Source organism: Capra hircus, chromosome 7 (assembly GCF_001704415.2).
Source record: "Capra hircus breed San Clemente chromosome 7, ASM170441v1, whole genome shotgun sequence".
Lineage (NCBI taxonomy): Eukaryota > Metazoa > Chordata > Mammalia > Artiodactyla > Bovidae > Capra > Capra hircus.
Genome location: NC_030814.1, coordinates 55753096 through 55776041, shown reverse-complemented (window position 1 = coordinate 55776041; position 22946 = coordinate 55753096).

Below are 22946 nucleotides of genomic sequence, written 5' to 3'. Positions count from 1 at the left end.
TCTTAGCTGTGAAATTGCTTTCTCTCTACAACATTCAGGCAAGGGATGAGGTACTTCCTCATCTGCTTTAGAATTGTAAGGCAAAATGATATGAGAAGGCAGAATTTTTAGACAAGCAAATGCCTAATCGAGAATAAGCAGCAACTTGCTCCGTTTCCCATTTCCAGCCCTCTACCAGTTAACAAAAAAGTTCTACCTTTTCCTCTGTTTCTTTTGTGATTTAGTCTCAACCTGAGGCAGAGGGTACAACCCAGAAAGAATTAATCAAGGGTGATGTATGGATGTGAGAGTTGGACTATAAAGAAAGCTGAGCGCAGAAGAATTGATGCTTTTGAACTGTGATGTTGGAAAAGACTGTTGAGAGTCCCTTGGACTGTAAGGAGATCCAACCAGTTCATCCTAAAGGAGATTAGTCCTGGGTGTTCAATGGAAGGACTGATGTTGAAGCTGAAACTCCAATACTTTGGCCACCTGATGCGAAGAGCTGACTCATTGGAAAAGACCCTGATGCTGGGAAAGACTGAAGGCAGGAGGAGAAGGGGACGACAGAGGATGAGATGGTTGGATGGCATCACCGACTCAATGGACATGAGTTTGGTTAAACTCCGGGAGTTGGTGATGGACAGGAAGGCCTGGCGTGCTGTGGTTTATGGGGTGGCAAAGAGTCAGACACAACTGAGCGACTGAACTGATGTCTCAGAGACTTGTCCCAGATAAGGTTAACAGCAACACAGATAATATGAATTATTATTAATAATAATATGCAATGCTTTTTCCTTAAGTGCTTACCATGTACCAGGTACCACACTAAACACTTTACATGTATTCGCTCATTTAAATCCTTAAGTCACACTGAGGCCAGCATAAAAATCCCCATTTTGTAGCTAAGTAAACAGGATCAGCGAGGTGGAGAGCACTTCCCAAAGCTGCATGGCTATGTTAAAGTGAACCCAGATGTGTCTGACTCCACAGCAGAGGTTCACAATCACCTTGTGATGGACACTCAGAGGCCATTTATGCAGGTGATGGTGCGTTCTACTACCTCTTAGACTAGATAAAATAAGGCAATTAGAGAGACCTGAAACTTCTGGATAAATGTAACTATGGGGTTCTTTAGCTTTTTAAGACAGTGATTCAGACAGTGGTGCTCAAAATTGCCCCTGGGTCAGAATTACCTGAAGGCTTGTTAAAACACATATTGCTCTCCTCCTCCCTTGCCCCTCCTGGTGAGTTTCTGCTTTTGTTGGTCTGGCAGGAGGCCTAAGAATTTGTATTTCTAGTAAGTTCCCAGGAAAGGCTATTTAATTTGCAAAACCCAGAGCAAAGCGAAGATACTGGGCTCCTCATTCAAAAAGCAGGGGGAAAGTGCCATTAATTAAGGCACTAAAAGATAAAACTGTTTCCTTTCTACCATGGTCCCTCTCAACTAGTCATAGGTTTTTTATTTGCCATTAATGTTCTAAAGAAAAAGTAAAGTTAAGAGCATGAAGTTTACTGTTCACCTGTAAACTGCACAATGCCAATTTTATAGAGTGCATAACTCATCTGTGGAATCATCGAAATTATATGACTTAATCTTTCATGGTTTCTCTCTCTCTACATATATATATATACACACACACATACATATACATATATACATATATTCCATTCTAATTAGAAGAGTGGAACTGCCTCACAAAACTGAGTCCATTATTTTAAATTTCACTTAATGTATTTGCATTCTACCAACTTTCCCCGCTTTTGAGTTACTGATGGGTAAGGAAGCTCTGAAAAGATAAGGAACAACAGGTTGCCTTCTCTTTCCCTCCAGTGTAAGCGGTTGGCTAATTCACAAGTTGGAGAAGATATGATAAGGTTTCCTGGTGGATTGGTGTTCTTAGAATGCCATTGCTTTTTTTCTGGGTTCCAAGAAAGTTCCGGTTCAAATAGAAAGTGTGACCTCTCTGGGCTGTCATAGCCCTTCACCTCCCTAACTTGCCACATTTGATTCAGTTGCAGACCTAACATGCTTACCTTACACTTGCTTCAAATCTTACTGAACTCTCACACATGTGGGGTTTCCTGGAATTCTATGCTCATGGGATACTGTGGATGCTGTTTTTGAATGGGGAATCTACTCCCACCAACATTCTGCTGTCCTCTTTTTTTCCATTGGAATTGAATTACAAAAAAGAATTTCAAGATGGCAACAACATCAAACCAAGTATGAGGCCTTTCTTAGCAAGAGGGCCCTGCCCAGGTGATAATGACGATGCTGTTCTGGGGTCCACAGTTTAAGAACCTCTGATTCTGAAACTTCTATAATGTTTCAGTTCACTCAGAATGTATATACTCAAGATCATGCAAAATTTTGCTTCTTATCGCAACAACAAAGGCTTCCAAAGTTTTTCTAAAAGAATCAGATTACTTCTCAAACAAATGTCTCCTACAAAATGACATTTTAATAAGCTAAAGGGCAAGAAAATAAGAAACATCCAAACTGAATTTGTTAAAAAATACATATGGTATTCCAAAAGTAAAGGCTTGAGGCAAAATTTAAATCATGTTTTACTGAACCCAAGAGTTTGGGAAAACACTGCAAGATACTCAGCTGGATTTGGGACGTCTGAAGCATTCTCTATTTCTAGAATTTCATTTTGGTGGGTTAGCTCCTGACCTGAGCTTATTCCACCAAAGGGTATAGGATTTCAATCGTGTAGAGAGGAGGCTATTTCCACAGTTAAAATTCTTATTTTTCATTAATCTTCATTTACTTTTTTAGGTTAATATAATTAGCTCAAGTTATTTCTGTCCTATTAGCAAGGAAGAATTTCCCTTTTTTTCACCCCACATTTTTTTGTCTTTGTGGTGTGATTCAAGGATAAGATCTGCAAGTTTCAAAGCAAATTCCCTCAACTCTGAAGCTGATCCCTTTCACCCTGACAGAATATTTTTACTCCCAGCAAGTGTGAACATTTATAACAGATGTATGGAAGCAGATTTTGTTTGAGAATGAGCTCACAGGTGAGGTCTGCTCCACAAAAGTGCAAAGGTTATCCCAAATCTTAGCTATTACCATGTGGATACCTGGGTACATGCACATCTTTCTACCCTGTCGGTTCAGTGCAGCTAAAGACTGAAAGGATTAATTCTGGGGTTTTCACTTGCTTTAAGTTTATGGGTTTGAATCATTAGCAAATTTATACATGATCAAAGCATAAATTTCCTCTTTTCTGGGAAACCTGTTTTCCCTACACTGTTTCTGTCCTTTTGGCTTTTGGTCAAATTTGCTAACATGCTGCTTTAATCTGTTTTCCTACACAGTTCTTTCAACTCTTAGGGCCCCAGTAAAAGAAGAAGAGGAAAAAAACATGGCTTCTCAAGTCTATGATCTTGAAAAAAGAACATGACCTACATTATGATGGGGTTTTTATACATCAGGCTTGAAGTGACCTGAAACAGGAGGCACAAGCACCTTTGTCACTAACTTGTGTGACCTTGGGTAAACTGCACCACCTCCAAGGTTCAGTTTTTTATGAGTAACATAGGACTCTCACCTCTTATCCTTAAACAAATGTTCTTGAGCACCAGATTTGTTTTAGATTCCAGGCCCTACCTTCAGAGTTTGATCAAGTAGTTGTGTCAGAGACTCGTCCTGTTACTGAAAGAAACTAGGGTTGTTTGGCAAAGCCGAGAGTAGAAGTGACATGCATGGCTACTTTGCCAAAGTGTTTCACAGCATCTAAATGCCCTTTTCCCATTGTCAGGTGACCCTGGAAGCCATATGTTCCAGTGATAAACCTCCAAGATGGAAAAAGGATGGAATCATTGCTTGGAAAGGAGTCACGGGACTCATGGTAGGCTTTAAGTAAAAGATGAACTTTTATATGTTAAGCAACAGGTACTTGGAAGTAGGCTTGTTTCTGCAGCATAAACTAATTTATGCCAAATGCACAACCAGACATCCAAGGTGGAGGGCTGCTGTAGCAAAGCCTTAAAAGATACAGCATCCACTCAGCAGTGAAGATACTGATAATGAAGAATAGAAATGTGGATATTGTTAATTCAGTGACAAAGAAATTTTGTTCGAACTGTCACCTGTGATAACTTGGGAGGGAGATTATGTGTGCACTAAGCCACCAGCTCCAATGGAAAAGTTTTAGAAAACGGAACTCATTAGTGCTTATTGGACATCAATGGCATCAATCAGCACAGTGCCATAAAAGAAAGGAAGGAAAAAAGAGAGACATACTCTAGAAAGAACTGGCAGAAATGAAAGGCAACAGAGCCCAGAAATGTGATGCCTTTAAAGATTGCAAAATCCACTGTAACTGGACCACGAACTGTGAGAAATGGGATATAAAAAGGCTGTGAATAACAAATGTCCAGAAACATACATGATCCAAATGACCCAGGGCAAAGATCAGATTTCATGTGCGGCCATTCAATTTGAAGGAATCAACAAAGAAATGAGGCAGTTTTGAAAGCTATGTCTCAAATAAGATATGTGGATGGGGTTCCTGGCACATGAGACTGCATGCAAGCAAGTGCACTGAATGTCTTCCGAATTTTTGAGAAAGTTGTATTTGACCAAAAATCAAGAGACTTAAAATGACCCTTAGCTCTCAAACTCCCTTGATTAGAAAGCCCTTAAGGAGGGCATATACCACAATACGTACTTTAGATAGAATAAAGGAAAATCAGGGGATATTAAGAACTTCCCAGAGGTGGAACTGGGTGCCACAAGAAGTAACAGACCAGGGACTTCCCCGCTACTCCTCGAGAACACAACCAAGGTCTCGCTTGGTTCCGACATTCGGGTCAGAACCACCACAGCCATTGTCCATGGACCCCTCAGAATTGCCGCAAACCAGTGACTGTGTGTGTCTCCCTTTAATGTATTTAAAAGTATTTAAGGTCAATACTCCAAATGGGAGTACTGACTGCAGCTACCAGGTCTCTGTTCCATCATCCTACATTGGGATTATATGTGGAAGAGTGGCAGATAATGTGCCTTTTTAATTCATAGTTCTCTAGCCCAAAAGGAGCCACATCTGCACCAGGTAATGACTACTGGCCACCACCCAGAAATTCTAAACTTTGAGCTTCATGCATCTATTCAAAGTGACTTTTGAGTTGTATTTCTCAGGGAGAGATTCAATATGTTCTCTGTATAGGAAAAAGGGGGAAAGATGGAAAGTAACGGATATATTTATTGCTCACTCCATGTCCTTGTATTTCCTGGCACTTCCCAGTACCTTGTAGGAGGGAGGGTCCTTGTATTAGTTACAAGCCAAAGCACGGTAGAGTGCTATGAACACTCCATGCCCCTTTATTGAGATAACAGAACCAGGAAATATCAGTAGCCTGGATCCTGGTCACTACTTGGAAAACAATAGTGGGTAAAACCTGCAGCAAACTTTAAGTGAGGAAGAAACAAACCCTGGTTTTGTCAAGTCACTGAGACTTGGAGATTAACCTACCTTATCTTGATCAGTGTGGTAGGTTTGGGATAGGGTCCTTTTTAAGAAGTGTCCTAGATGTTTCTAATATGGATGGCATGTAGATGCCACTTTAAGAAACACTGTCTGAAGATTGCCATTAGCTAAGTTGTTTTAAAGGGCCTTAGAAGAGAGGAATAAAAAATTTATTTTCAATCATGGCATCCAATAAATGAGTACATGCATTCTTAGAATGTTCAGAATATTTTCTACTTTAAATGCATGATGATTACAGTTTAAGTGGAAACTGGATCTACTGTACATGCTACTGGTATAAATGACACACCAGTCAGGAGAGCCAAGCAACAACTTAAGCACTCAGAACATCATACAATGCACACCCACTGGGCCCTGTTTCCAGGGTGCCAGAGACTCAGCTTTCTTCCAGACTGGATGGGCACAGAGAGTTCAGACCTTTCCATTGCCTCCTGGCCAAATCAAGCCTTTGAGACAGGCCAGTCCTGTTGGTGAGCAGAAAGAGTTACTCTCATTCTTTATCTCATAATAGCCACTCTTGCCAATTTGGAAACCATGTACACTTTGAAATGGGTGAAGTTGTACCTTATCCAAGAACCCTTCCAAGGTCTATTCCAGCCAGTTCTGGTAGATCTTACTTCTGGGTCTATCCTTTGCATTGTAAAGTGTCATTTTTTTAGTGTCTCTTTCCTTAAGCATCAGTTCAGTTCAGTCGCTCAGTTGTGTCTGACTCTTTGCGACCCCATGAATTGCAGCACGCCAGGCCTCCCTGTCCATCATCAACTCCTGGAGTTCACTCAAACTCATGTCCATTTAGTTGGTGATGCCATCCAACCATCTCATCCTCTGTCGTCCCCTTCTCCTCCTGCCCTCAATCCCTCCCAGCATAAGAGTCTTTTCCAATGAGTCAATTCTTTGCATGAGGGAGCGCAAGTATTGGAATTTCAGCTTTATCAGTCCTTCCAATGAACACCCAGGACGGATCTCCTTTAGAATGGACTGGTTGGATCTCCTTGCAGTCTAAGGGACTCTCAAGAGTCTTCTCCAACACCACAGTTCAAAAGCATCAATTCTTAGGTGCTCAGCTTTCTTTACAGTCCAACTCTCGCATCCATACATGACCACAGGAAAAACCATAGCCTTGACTAAATGGACCTTTATTGGCAAAGTGGCATAGCAGCTGAAAACTTAGGTTTGATTATTGCACTTATATACTGAGAAATGTTTGATGAGCTTCTTTCTCTCTCCCCCGCCTGTTCACTCATCTGTAAGGGGAGGGTCACCATGAGAGCTAGGTGAGGCAGTGCATGTTATAGCACAATGCACAGTAACAGTTTAATTAACTTTGGCTATTTGCATCAGACTGTACTGTTCTCAATCTAATCTTTCATTTTAGCCTTTTGCTGCCATGCCCCAAATATTGGAGATTAGTAAGTGCCCAACTTGTAGTCACTGCCAGACCTCCTGCCTCTCTGGGATATGAAGGAAGGTGTTCCCAAACACTTTAAACTACTCCATAACCAAGTTCACTTACACTATACTTGAACAAATCTTTGTCTTTTTTTAAGTTTAAAGTGAACCTTGACACTGAGCTTGCTGGTAGTTGTGGGCTGACAAGTCTGAAGAGCCTTTTTGATATGTGGGGAAAAACAGAACCTTGAAGATTACATTCTCCCCATCAGCATTACTGTTAAACTAGCTTGAAAGAGCAGTCAATTTACTCTGAGTTTAGAGATGTAAGGCAAGGGAAAGGACTCTATCTTGGGTTTACATAAAGGGTGTGTATTTCTTCATTCAATCTGGATTTGTTTTCGACATTAGAGACCTTTTAGTGAAGGAGAGGACCTTCCATGTTAACTAGCCTAACCATCTACCCAGGATGAGATCTCTTTCATTAATGCTGTTAACACTTTGATAGGGTACCCACTCTTTCATGAATTATTTCTACTTGTTAGAAAAATGTATTAAGTATGCCTCTCTATAACTTGTATCCATTAGTTGAGTCCTGTATCTGTCTCAGCTCCAGTGTTTACATTTGTGAAATTCGAATCTGTCCATACGAAAGGGAAGGGCAGTCACGAGGAACCAGTACCTTCAGGAGTGGAGCAGTCCCTACTTGAAGCCTTTCCAAAGCTGTGATCTGATTACTCAAACAGTCCAGCAGCCAAGACAGAATTTCCTTGCACTAAAGATTCATGCACTAAAGAAATGCTGCTTAAAATTCCTCCTTTCTCATCCTCTTCCCTCGCCCACTGCTCCTGCTTGGTACCTTGCTCTCCAAAGAGAAGACACAACAGCAGACAAATGAACTCTTCTTGGGGAAGCAAAAGGGAGTAAATCAGCAAACAAGCAAAGGAAATGTTTATTTTAGATGGTGCCCATAATAAAAATAGCATTTATGATGTGATCCTCTCCATGCACAAGTGTACAAATTACTGAAAGGATGGCCTGTGAATAATAAAAAATAAAACCACTCATTCCTCAATCCCAGTCTGAGCGTCTTTTCAATTTTTCTGCTCACCTTTCTTCTAGTTCTGAATATAAAAGCACTTTGAATCAGGGAGATGAGTTCTCTGAAGTTTTTTAGGGATGGAGAGAAAAAGACTGGGCAGACCAAGGCTGCTTTAGAGTGGGCAAGGAAAGAGTGGGGACGCAGCCTACCTCTCGTCTATCACATGCAGCACTTAATACCACCATAATCACATGGATGTGACTCAAACCCTGGGGAGTCTGTGGCAGACGTTTGATTCTATTTCTCAGTCAAGTATTTTGAGGCAGAGTTCATTTATACATTCATTCATTCATTCATCCAAATACTTTTGAATGCCTTTTATGTGCAAGGCAGTGCCTCTGTAACTTAATGGTAGTCTCCAACTACGTGGCAGTTCTTCAGACGGTCAATAATACCTTTATCTCCACTGTAAAGATGAGCAGTAGAGTCCTATAGATGTTGAGAACTGGCTAATGACATTCTAAATTTCAAATATCTACCTATCTATCCATCCATCCATCCATCCATCCATCCATGATGGGAGGCAATCCATGAGAAAGAACTTGGGAAACAGAAGTTTGGCCCTGGGGAATGGTAGACGGTTCTGTCATTTCAACATGAAGTAATTAAAAGTGCTTTAAGAATTCTGTTAAGACTCCAAAAAACAAACCTAGAGCTACCCTGTTTGCAACTGAAGCAAACTGTTCAAAGTGAACAATTTATTGGATGTTCACTCTGTTGGGGATTCATATCTACGTATCTTATTTTTTTCCAATCAACATCGAGCACAATGTCAAACACATAGCAGATACTTAATTCTGTAGAACTGCAGAGCTGTAGGTGGCTTTGGAGACCAACAGAGACAAACCTCTGAATTTTTGTAGATGAAGAATCAGGAACCTGCCTGAACCATTAGAATAGCTTCCTGATTTTTAAGCCTCCAGCTCCCCTAAACATTTTCAAAGCATTTCTTGACCCTCTTCCATAGCATTCCCCACTACTTGTAATTAAACTTTAATTTCTGTGACTAATTTTAAAAGATCTATCTCCTAACCAAGCTGTGAGTGCCATAATCAGTTCAGTTCAGTTCAGTCGCTCATTCGTATAGCAAGGGCTAATTCATTCATCACTGTATTCCCAGTGCCTAGTATGATTCTGGCACATTGGTGCACAATGAATATTTATAATATTTGTTGAATAAACAAATGGTTGGAAGGCATGCACCAGACCTCTCTTTAGAAGACACAGATCTGATCAAGTCTTTCCTGACTAAATTATTTGAGTTCCCCAGTTTTTGACGGTGAAGACACAATGTCTTAGCATGTCTGAGAAGAGCCATCACAGTTTAAAGAGTTTTTCTCTAAGCTGCTCAGGTCCTTTCAGACCACCAAGTCTTTGCATACCCGGTGTCCTCTAAGAAATGTCCTGCCTGCAGTTCCTGACCAAGTGGTAAGCACCCACTCATCCTTCCTCTTGTCAGTGAGGTATAGACTCCCAAAGTGAGGGCTGGTTGGTTGGTTCTTGTTGTCCCCATAGCACTTTTTCTATTTTCCTATGGGAACAGGAGGGGTGACATGGAAAGGGCATACATTCTTTCCCAAAACCTGTCCCTGAACTGCCTCTACTGCCCCTGAGGCTGCTGTGAATAATGGAAGAACAGAGGCAGCAAATGGTCAGGGGTCCTTCCACCACCTTCAGAGCTCTGTCTCCTGTTTCTTTCCCAGACTTTCTCCTCATCTCCTTCTGGCTTTTCCAGGGTCCCCACTCTATGTAAGGTGTGATGAGTTAGCTCCTTTTAACTTTCTTCCCAGGAAAACACACTGGAGTGGGTTGCCACTTCCTTCTCCAGAGGATCTTTCTGACCCAGGGATTGAACCCAGGTTCCCTTCATTTCAGGCAAATTCTTTGCAGACTGAGCCACAGGGGAGCTCTTGAGAAAGGGGGCAGGAATTCCCATATCATACTCAAGGAATCCTAGCAAGGCATTTTCCAGAATAAAAAAGCTGTCTCAGGTGAGACAGAGTCCCTGGTGACTCAGAGCATCTGCTTGCCAATGCAGGAGACATGGGTTCCATCCCTTATCCAGGAAAACCCCATATGCCGTGAAGCAACTAGGCCTATGCATCACAACTCTTGAGCCTGTGCTCCAGAGCCTGGCAGCCACAACTACTGAAGCCCCTGTGTCCTAGAGCCTGTACTCAGCAGCAAGAGAAGCCACAGCAATGAGAAGCCTGCACACCACAACTAGAGAGTAGCCTCCACTCGCCACAACTAGAAAAAGCCTGTGTGCATCAATAAAAATCCAGTGCAACCAAAAATAAAAACATAAATAAAATTATTGAATAAAGCTCTCTCTTCTGAGGGAGATTCTGCCATTCCCTTCACATGCAAAAAAAGGGCAGTCAAGTTTCTGGCTTTATATTGAAACTTTTCCTTCCTCCTGTAGAGACTTACAGCCTAAGCAAACACAAGGATCTTTTGTAAAGCCACTTCACTTTGACATCTCAGATGCTCAGCTGGTTTTGTAACAGTGGTCACCGATTTATCCATCGCCCCTCTGAAGGTGACTCTATGAACTCCAAGAAGGTCAAAGAAGAGAGGCATCGTCAGGAAGGGGGTATTCTTAGAAATGGCTCTGCAGACTTTAAATTCCAATTCCTCTTTCTGTGTTCAGACCTCCTGTATTCAGACCGATTGCTCTCAGTCAAGTTAGTTGTTTTATGACTCCTGTACTTGACAACATAGAAACAAGCCCCACTGACTAAGACAAGGCACCGAGACCTGATGATACTCCCGTTTCACCTTCTGTGTGTGGTCTCCTCCAGGTGTGGAGAGGCCAGAAGCTCAGGCAATCAATTTTTGGTCCTTAGAGAATGGGGTTGCACATTTCCCCAACTGTTAACAGGCAAAACTGAGACACAGGACTTGAGATCTGGGAGATTTGTTTCCTCCTGACTGACCCTCCAGCCCCCAAAGCAGACAACTAAACTATGGCCTCTATTTAACATCTCCATCCTTTCATTCATTAAGTACAAAGGACATAAAGAAGAAGAGAGAACAGGCACAGAGAGTAAGCCTAGATGGATGTAATTCAGATAGATCTTACCAAGCAAGCAAAAACCAAATTTAATGGGCTCAATTACATTTAAATCCAGAGCTCTATTTTTTTTTTACTGAAACAAAATCATTAAGAAAATACATGATAACATTTAGTAAAACTCCTAAACACACTGAAGACATTAAAAATGATTAGCAATGAATGATAACTCTTTATATTTATGTAGCAGTATATTTAAAATTTTCTTTTCAGTGCCAATAAAGGGCAATCTCACATTACTAGTAAAAATAAAGGAGAGAGGGTATTTTTATGCCAATTTATGGATAAGGAAATAGTTTCAAAATCTGAGATCATATGATAAATCAAAAAGATACTCTCTGCAGCAACTGGGGTTATGGCAAAAACAGATTTTAGAGGGTTGTTATTTTTTTAAACTAGTCTATCTTCAATTCAGCCCAGAAAAATGAGGGTAAAGCAAGTCAATGGAAGAAGAGAAAAGAGATGTTTCTTTTTCCTTTGAAGCAAATTAAACTGTAGTCATCAGAATCTGAATACGCAAAATCTGAAATTAGTCAATACTATACACTTATGAATTTATAAGACAAGCAGTGAAACATACTTTTTGTACTTCTAGGCTAATATGCCAATTTTGACCTGCATAAATAATAAACATTTATGCTGCACTTGCACACATACCTCTGCAAACTTTATCATACATAATCTAATATTTTTTGTGGCTGACAAATCAGCTGTCATGAAAAGAGTATTTGGGGCAGGCAAAAGAAACAAAGAAACAAGAACCACAGGCTCAGGAGGGGCCCAGATCACAATGGACTCTTACTGTCAGATTAAGTGTACAGGCAACATGTACAGGAGCCATACTTAGCAATGAAGACAAAGTGTCCAAGGATATTATAGTCATCCATGCTTGGCCAGCTGGTACAAGTCAGGCTCGCTTGGTTATAGGTAGATAAAAGACATGTACCTTTCAACATTCTACATATGACCCAGAAATCTATAGAAATCAATTCCTCAAACATTTAGGATGAAAGAAAGTGACCAGTAACTATAGTTATATCTGTCTGTATTACTCACACACACACACATTCTACCCACCACCAATCACATCCAGTTTTTTTTAAATCTCTCCCTTCAGTATGAACTCTACCTAAAATTCCAACCTGTTGAAAGCCTCAGGTATAAAGTCACTATCCTGACTAACAAGAAGTTCTCTCTGTATACACAAATTGTGACAGCTGAAGCCCACTATGGGTCTCTGTTAATGGATCCCCAATTTAGACCCTGGGCAATTTCAGCCAGGCCATATTTAACAGGGGGCCCTTGGCTCCGGTATCCCATGTCTTGGTGGATCAGAGTTTCACTTGCCAACCTTCTGGGCTAGATGCCAACCTTATATTTTTAGAATAATCAAGAGGCAATCTGGGGCTGGAGTTTTAGAAGTTTGGTTATTTTTCCTCTTGTTTTATTCAGAGCTGGTACTAGGTATTTTCAATCATTTGAATGAATCTATTTTATCAACGTAAATTCATTATTTGTTTAATGAAATTCTTGAATTTTTAAAATAATGTTCACTGCAACATGCTCCTGGGCACAAGTACAGAAAATGAACACATTAATTATAATAAAACATTCAAGGACTGAAACTAACTAGGAGAAAAGACAGTAACACATGAGACTCAACATCTACCATACATGTATATGAATATGGTGCCGTTTTCTATCTAAAATGCATCTCCATATCTACCTGTTGGGCAGTGGCTCTGCTGATAACATTTTGGTGAGAAGAGAAGAGGAAATGATGGTGTGCGGTCATCTATTCCTGATGTTCTCTTCCCAGCACTGTGCCATGCTCTGAAATGCCTGTAGCTCACCTCTGAGAACATTTTTAGTTTCATGCCACAAAGGAGACACACATTAATTATAGGTTGGTAAAGAGGGTACTGGAATGCTGTGGAGGCGCATTCCATTTAAATAGAAAGGAGCACATGTGCTCAGAGGGTTTACCCTCATGCATGCCCTTACTATTGACTGCACCCTTCCTCCATGTTGTGATTTTCTTTGTTTTCTTTCTGCTTGTGCGCATGATAGGTCGCTTCAGTCATGTCCGACTCTTTGCGACCCTATGGACTGTAACCTGCCAGGCTCCTCTGTCCATGGGATTCTCTAGGCAAGAATGCTGGAGTGGGTTGCCATGCCTTTCCCCAGGGGATCTTTCCAACCCAGTGGCTAAACTCTTGCATCTGCTGCATTGGCAGGCAGGTTCTTTACCACTAGTGCAAACTGGGAAGCCCTAGGTGTGTTTGCTATTGCATTTAATTTACACCACTCTAAGAAATCTTAAAAATCACAATGTGAGAACACACTGATAGCACACTGTGTTTGGAAAGGAAGATAGTTAATGAAGAAAATTTAAAATATATATTTTGTGTGTTAGTCATAATTGTAATTCAATCTGATGAAGCTAGAATCAATTTTCTTGATCTGTGACTGGATCAGTTGGGTGACTTCTCTGGAAAGGCTTGCTTTGGATACAAAAGATAAGTATTTCCCTCTTTCCTTATATGCTTTACCTTCCAATTTCATATTTGTTTTTGGATATTGTTCTCTTCTATTTCACATTCTTTGTCAAAAATTTTCAAAACAAAATAGGTTCACTTTAAATATTATAGAAATCCACTAAATAAAAAGTAGATAATCAACAAGGACCTACTGCATAGCACAGAGAACTACATTCAATATCTTGTAATAACCAATAATGGAAAAGAATCTTAAACAGTAATATGTATGTATGTATAACTGAATCAATTTGCTGTATACTTGAAACTAACCCAATATTGTAAATCAACTATATTTAAATACATTTTTTAAAAAAGGAATATACCTGCCCTAAGTGCTTATATAACTTCTATGTAGAGTACATCATGAGAAATGCTGGGCTAAAAGAAGCACAAGCTGGAATCAAGATTGCCGGGAGAAATATCAATAATCTCAGATATGCAGATGACACCACCCTTATGGCAGAAAGTGAAGAGGAACTAAAAAGCCTCTTGATGAAAGTGAAAGTGGAGAGTGAAAAAGTTGGCTTAAAGCTCAACATTCAGAAAACGAAGATTATGGCATCTGGTCCCATCACTTCATGGGAAATAGATGGGGAAACAGTGGAAACAGTGTCAGACTTTATTTTTGGGGGGCTCCAAAATCACTGCAAATGGTGACTGCAGCCATGAAATGAAAAGATGCTTACTCCTTGGAAGAAAAGTTATGACCAACCTAGATGGCATATTCAAAAGCAGAGACATTACTTTGCCAACAAAGGTCCATCTAGTCAAGGGTGTGGTTTTTCCAGTGGTCATGTGTGGATGTGAGAGTTGGACTGTGAAGAAAGCTGAGCACCAAAGAATTGATGCTTCTGAACTGCGGTGTTGGAGAAGACTCTTGAGAGTCCCTTGGACTGCAAGGAGACCCAACCAGTCCATTCTGAAGGAGATCAGCCCTGGGATTTCTTTGGAAGGAATGATGCTGAAGCTGAAACTCCAATACTTTGGCCACCTCATGCGAAGAGTTGACTCATTGGAAGACTCTGATGCTGGGAGGGATTGGGGGCAGGAGGAGAAGGGGAATGATAGAGGATGAGATGGCTGGATGGCATCACTGACTCGATGGACATGAGTTTGAGTGAACTCTAGGGGATGGTGATGGACAGGGAGGCCTGGCGTGCTGAGATTCATGGGGTTGCAAAGAGTCGGAAGCGACTGAGTGACTGAATTGACTGACTGAAGTACCACGAATTCTCTATGTGAAAGAGAGATAGGAGATCTGTAAATAATTTTTAATATGGACAGAAATGTAAATTTTATTTGTGTTCTATCATCACATTTATACTGGACAAAATGATCCATATGCAGATTGGTCATACAGCTTCACATTTGTTTATATAAATGATTTGGTCAGAATAATGAAAATATCCCTGTATAAAAACATTTACAAAAAACGGGTTAGAGATCATTAAGGATCTAAATGGTAAAATGTGAAGCGAGACAAAAACATAAAAATAATAAAAAATATAAAGTATTTTGCAAAAACATTATAGAAAAATAGGTTACAGTAAACTGGATCCCTTACCACTCACTCTCACATCATTAATAATACTGCAATATTTCACATCATTTAATGCCATGTCATTAATGTCATTTTAAAACTTTTATTAGTGATGTGCTAATGAGAGCCTAAAGACTCTAATCTGTTACAGAGGATGTAGTCAAGACTAACACAAACAGAGCTTCCCTGGCAACCAAGCATCAATTTTTTCCCCAATATAAGACGACTGGTCAATTTTCTATTCCATTGATGTTTCCTGTTACAACAATGAAGTAAGGTATATTTTCTCTGTAACAGGATGACTAATGTGGTTATTGGCTTTCTGTTTCAATTTCATCTTTTATTTAAATTAGTTGAAAATACAGGCTCTCTATTCTTCTTCCACATGTTCAGGGTCAGATATAAAAGTAATTTATTCCATCTGGCTGAATATCTGAAAGGGATTTTGTCTCATCAATTTTTCTCCCTATTTTATTATTTTTTTACAAGCTTATTATTCAGGTAAGATAATCAACTGGGATTCATAGCCTATAATGTTGCCCAATCCAAAGAGAAATTGTGGATATATCTCAAAATTCATATTTGAACGTGAAATCACATAGATGGACTAAAGCTGAGAAATCCTGAGAAAAAGTCATTTTCTTATTGCATGGGTCTCTTTCTCTTGAGACCAGACTCTACATTTTAGAGACAGAATTTTCTCATACCAGTCACTTTGTGGTAGGTGGGATAGTGAAGAACTTCAAAATGCTTGTGCAGATGATATTTTGATCATATGGACGTGTTTAGAGTTTTCTGAACATTGGCCTTGTGAATCCCATTAATTGATGGCTCTTTGAAAACAGAAGCTATATCTTATACATCTATATATGGTAAATAGCAAAGTGACCTGCACAAAACAGGTGCACAAGAAATGTCTGTTAAATAAAGCATCAAGAGAAACTGTAGACTAGAGAAAGGTAGGAGATAAGAGGTTCTAAGGACGTATGTCTAAGTAGGCACTTTTTTTTTTTTTAATTTTTTATTTTTTTTTAAATTTTAAAATCTTTAATTCTTACATGCGTTCCCAAACATGAACCCCCCTCCCACCTCCCTCCCCACAACATCTCTCTGGGTCATCCCCATACACCAGCCCCAAGCAAGCTGCACCCTATTTCAGACATGGACTGGCGATTCAATTCTTACATGACAGTATACATGTTAGAATTCCCATTCTCCCAAATCATCCCACCCTCTCCCTCTCCCTCTGAGTCCAAAAGTCTGGTATACACATCTGTGTCTTTTTTCCTGTCTTGCATACAGGGTCGTCATTGCCATCTTCCTAAATTCCATATATATGTGTTAGTATACTGTATTGGTGTTTTTCTTTCTGGCTTACTTCACTCTGTATAATTGGCTCCAGTTTCACCCATCTCATCAGAACTGATTCAAATGAATTCTTTTTAACGGCTGAGTAATACTCCATTGTGTATATGTAGGCACTTTTATGTATTGTGTGCTTTATTTTTATCAGAAGTCCTTATCAAAATGGCCATTTACTTGGGTATACCGGGGTGCAATCACTCCCCTATTACTTAATTTGACAGTCCTGTCTTTGAAGTCACTAAAGGCTAAGTCAGGAACAGCCAAGAGGATTCATCCCATAAATCAATCAGTTCTGTTGAACTGGAGGTTATCTCTCAGGCTGGTGTATAAGGAAAGAACTCAGACTGTACCTGGGCTCAGCAGAGAAAAGGGACATGATGGCCTTCTCTGGACTTGATAGTTAAGACAACCTTCTCTGTCTGGTAGCATGATCCTTCTCCCAGAGTCAGCCCTCATTCTTCTTTCAAAGCCCAGATCATGTTTAAGAGAAATTTGCAGATCCCAGCCTTAAACTCAGAGAAGGCAATGACAACCCACTCCAGTACTCTTGCCTGGAAAATCCCATGGATGGAGGAGCCTGGTAGTCTGCAGTCCATGGGGTCGCGAAGAGTCGGACACGACTAAGCGACTTCACTTTCACTTTTCACTTTCATGCGTTGGAGAAGGAAGTGGCAACCCACTCCAGTGTTCTTTCCTGGAGAATCCCAGGGACAGCAGAGCCTGGTGGGCTACCGTCTATGGGATCGCACAGAGTCAGACACGACTGAAGCGACTTAGCAGCAGCAGCCTTAAACTGGAATAAGTCACCTTTCCATTCCGCTCAAACAGCATGTTATTCTGGCCTTTATTCTTTTATCTATCACTGTCTCAGATATCTTTGCATCTCTCTACCTACCTACGTATTTAGTCATTTATGTCAATTTCACTAAAGCAGTTGCTCTGGGGGGACAGGGGCAATCTTCATTTTTCTGATCCCACGTGCCCAGCATGGATGGGTTTTACTCATAAGACATGCTCCATCATGATGATGAAGGAAAGTGAACAGTAGGCTCTTTGACAAAAGGCTACCCAACTGACCATTGCAGGGATTAAGGTGCTGATGGTATGTAAAGAGGGATGGAATCTCTGCTGCTGCAGACTGATCTGAATCTGCAGCTATGGAGGCAAGTGTATGGGATTCCATAGATGAAGTGTCAATGGCATAAGATCATTCTTGACTTTTTGCCAGTTCAAGAGGAGATTTGTAGCACCCTGAGTCATCCATTGCTCTAAATGTTATTCTACTTCATGATCTGTCACCAAGGGGGCATGACCTCAACCATCACTGAAGAAACAAAACCAGGAAAGCAGACATTTTAAAAAAAGGCAATGCTCTGGGATTCACAACTTGTAATTTGGTCAAGCTACTTAATCTCTATAAGTTTTAACTTCTTCTTCCTATAATGGTATCTACACTCTGGAATTAAGTACAATAATACATGCAAAGAGCTTAGCATGGTATGCTCAAGTGACATTCACACAATTGTGAAGATGATTGGATGCACTACTTTCTTTTACTTTCTTTGCCATATCATTTCCACTCCTGTGATTTTGTTTTACTGCGTCTGAGTGAGAAAACTATGCTGTTGAAAAATACAACTTGAATTTTTTGTTTTTAATCTGTCTAAAGCTAAAACAATTTTCTTTTTAATATCATGCAGCATCACCGAAATAAAAACCGAAGTCATGTGACACACTTAGCTTTCTCAAAAGGACACATTTACTGATCTACACACAGCTACAATTGCTATGAATCACGAATCCTTCAATTGATGCATGAGTCAATTGGGATAGATGCCTTTAATGTACATTCCACGGAACCTCCAGAATTTTATATCCCTTCCCACTCTGCTACTGAACCCTAAAATGTTAGGCATCTAAACAATAGCATAAACCCAAACCTCATACTTATTCTTTAGGACACTTCCCAATCATTTTTACATGTGATTATTTCTGATTATTTCGATTATACAGCAGCCATCTCTGCTGACAACAAAGAAGCTAAATCCCCAAATGTTAAGTAATGTAACCATAGCAACCCAAGCTAATCAATGGTCAAATCAGTACAAATAATCATTCCAGTTGCTCCAGAGATGGATGAAATAGCAATTTTCCTCAGAGAGGCACAATCCTAGCTGTGGTCACCTAGCTTGGCTGATACCCACATAATGTTTATGAGTAGCCTATGGAAGAATAATAAAAGCAGCTAACATTTATTGAATACTCAAATTCCATGCATAGTGCCAAGCACTTTACATGAATTATCTCTTATCTATATAACAAATAAATAAGAGAAGGATATTATTATCTCCACTTTGTAGATGCATAAATAGGCTAAGAGACATTAAATAATTTGTTCATGGTCACCCAAATAACAAGTAGTTCCTGACTCCCATTCCAAACTCAGAACCAATACAGACACTGCTTCTTTAAGTCATTTAACACTAACCATGGGGCTTCCCCGACTTCCCTGGTGGCTGAGACGGTAAAAGCGTCTGCCTACAAAGCGGGAGACCCAGGTTTGATCCCTGGGTCGGGAAGATTCTCTGGAGAAGGAAATGGCAACCCACTCCAGTATTCTTGCCTGGAAAATCCCATGGACGGAGGAGCCTGGCAGGCTACAGTCCATGGGGTTGCAAAGCGTCGGACATGATTGAGCAAGTTCACAACAACAAAATGGGGCTTCCTTGGGAGCTCAGTTGGTAAAGAATCTGCCTGCAGTGCAGGAGATCCAGGTTTCAACAAGATCCCCTGGAGAAGGAAATGGCAACCCACTCCAGTATTCTTGCCTGGAAAGTCCCATGGGCAGAGGAACCTAGTGGGCCCTAGTCCATGGGGTCACAAGGGTTGGACACAACTTAGCGAGTAAATCACCACCAACACTGACTATATCTATTTCATGACTAGATTTTATACTGACTTCTGACCCAGCTTTTTGGAGAAATGGGAGTGGGGTGGAGTGAGATGGGAGAGACAGGGAAAGAAGGAGGTGGAAGGAGGGAAGAATGGCTTGTTCACTCAGCTACTGTTTGCATTCCAGATTCACTCATTCCTACTACATAGCCAGATGCCAGGCCAGATGCTCAGTCATAGTTATGAAGAAAAATAACCTTTTGGCTTTTATGAGGGTAATTGTCCCAGGAATCCAGCATCTACTTCTTTCAGCAAACCAAATGCATATGAACACTTGAGAAGATGTGGGTACCATGGTTTAACATCACCAATAGCTTTCTCTAAAGGTAATATGTGAGAAGAACTGTCTGATACCTGAAGATACCTCAGAGAAAGTTCTTAAGATATAACTGTTTTTCTTAAAACTAATTTTGAAGCCTGTGTTTTGACTAGGGTATATATGATATACCATATATTCCCCTTGATGTGAAGTGGATTGTATTACAGTCCTGAAGTTATGAGTTACCATAGTGAAGCAGCAGGCATAACACTGCTGTTGGCTGGTAACTGTTTCTAATAACAGATGGACTGCCTCCGTGCAGGGTTCTGAATTCATAGCAGGACACAGCTAGGGGTCTCCTTGTTTTCCATGACTAAAGGTGAGGCTGGTCCCAAGGCAGATCCCTAGGGCTCTTCTAATGAGTCTCCAAGCTGCCCTGGAATAGTCCTACCCTCTTTCTTTTCATGCCAAGTTGGCTTCCCTGACAGTCAACCACTGTCAATCATTAAGAGTTTCAGGACAGATGGGAAGGGGTGGGGGTAGAATGCATTGGGAGACTGGTACTGGCATAAATACACTACTATATATAAAAAAGATAACTAATGAGAACCTACTGTATAGCATAGAACTCTACTCAATGCTCTGGAGTATCCAAGGAAGACAGGATATATATAAATGTGTAGCTAATTCACTTTACTGTACAGCAGAAACTATTAATAACACAACATTTTAAAGCCACTAAACTCCAATTTTTTTAAAAAAAGTTGATTGACTGCTGAAAACAAAAATAATAATCAAAGTGAGTTTGTACTAGTCATTATTCAATACATAATTGATTATAATAAACACTTGGCTTTAAAAAAAGTTTTAGGACAGGGAAGAATGGGCCAACTACAGATCCCCTAAATGAGTAGAGCAATCGTGCCTCACTGCATCATCTGGCTCCAAAGAACAATTTTGCAAATATTTCTCTTCAACATCTCTTTCCATCAAACTAAAATGGCAGATTAAAAAAAAAGCCTTGAGTAAAGGATGAAAAGTTTCATAATGGGATTTGAAAGCCTGGGCAATCATGTCATTAAAACAAAAAGAACTGGCTGCCAAACAGCTCGCTCAAATGACACCAGGCACATTGCCTAGTGAACTTCAGATGAATAGGCGTTGGAGTCTGTCTGGGCCTGATTTTCAGAGCCTTCTTAAAGAGGGAAATCTAAGGCAGGCATGCAAACTACAGTAAGATTGGGCCATGTCTGGTTAGCCTGAGGGAGCTTGGATGGTGGTCTTTATTAGCTTGCCAGAATTTCTGTGTCGGGTCACGCCTACCATTCCCTTTCCCGAAGGGACCAAAAAACCAGACACCCCTCTGGCCCATGCAGTATGGTGAACAGATGTCTGCCTCACACAACTTAAATGGGTTGGCTTTCCTGAAATGTAGAGGTAGCAGAAGATGTCTCAGGAACAGTGGGGAAAGGGAGTTCACAAACCACGTACTGCTACCATTCCAAGGATGGGGATTCAAACATTCTTCTGTGCCATCCATCAGTAGTTCCCTCCAGTTCAAGATCCAGATGCAAGAGAATGTAACTCAAGAAGCAATATTTACCAGGCAGTTCTCAGAGCCTTGGTTGCCTTAACCTGGGCTGCCTATGACATCACAGCAATCCCTAACCCTATGTTTACGGTTATACATTCACACTCTACCCTGACTCACATCCTTTGTTTCCTTCACAGACTTTTCATTTCCTAGCAACTGTTGACATCCATCTCTCCCTGGGCTCACCTTTTTCCTGAGTTGACCCCATGGACCTGTGAGACAGCCAAGGGCCTTTGCCTATCCTTGAGTCAGCGGAATATACAGCCGCCTGTACCTGTGCCAATGCATCTTTATCATACTTGTGGTCCACCTGCTCTTTGTTTACCAGCTTCTGTACACACATAAGTTAACTCTGTGTTCTCCCTTGGCAGACATCATTGAGTAACGTCTTATCTCACCACCTAGGGTGAACCAAGAACACTACTTATGATGAATCGGGGACACTTTTGCTTATGCTACAGAAACCAGTCTGTCTTTTTAAAAATGTACCTTATTCTATGAAAGCTTAATATGTGAAAATTCAGATCCAGGTATGGAAATTAAATTTATACACAGCTTTTCAGGAACCTTTTCAGGTCTGCGCAAAGCAGTGGTTTTCAAGGAGAGGGACTTCCCCACAAATGTTTTGGCAGTTTGTGGGGGCATTTTTGCTAGTCCCAATGATTGAGGTAATATGGTTGGCATTTACTGAGTGGGGCCCAGGGAGGCTAGATTAGACAGTCATACAACAAAAAATTGTCCTAACAGGCATCCTGGAGCCGAAAACCAACTCTTGTAGACATAATCATGAAATGTTTTTATATAGTTTTAATGGTGTCTGAATTTTCCAGGAATGCATTACTGTAAAAATCAAAGAAGGAGATTGTATTTTGGTTTCTTTGGAACTTTACCAAGAGGTTGTCATCATTGGGAAGGTGGGGTAGGGGAAGCAAAAAAAAAAAAAAAAAAAGTCACACCACTGAGAGCAATGCCAGTTTTTGAGTCAGCAGTATACACACCATATCAGGCTGCATGGTAGTTGTGGCATTCATGGCAATACACACCATCAGTATTAGTAATATCAATATCCATAGTAAAGCTATGGTTTTGCCAGTAGTCCTATATGGATGTGAGAGTTGGACCATAAAGAAGACTGAGTACCGAAGAATTAATGCTTTTGAACTGTGGTGTTGGAGAAGACTCTTGAGAGTCCCTTGGACTGCAAGGAGATTAAACCAGTCCATCCCAAAGGAAATTAATTCTGAATATTCGTTGGAATGACTGACGCTGAAGCTGAAGCTCCAATACTTCAACCACCTGATGGGAAGAGCCAACTCATTGGAAAAGACCCTGATACTGGGAAAGATTGAAGGCAGGAGGAGAAGGGGATGACAGAGGACAAGATGGTTGGATGGCATCACCAACTCAGTGGATGTGATTTAGAGCAAGCCCTAGGAGATGGTGAAGGACAGGGAAGTCTGGCGTGGTGCAGTCCATGTGGTTGCACAGAGTTGGACACGACTGAGTACTGAACAACAACAATGGTAACACACTGTCTTTAAAAAAATATCTTCTATGGTTGTCATGCCTGAGGTTTTTACTGATGAAATGTTATGACTTTTATTTCTCTTTTACATTATACATAGGACATTATATTCTTTTCTAAAATT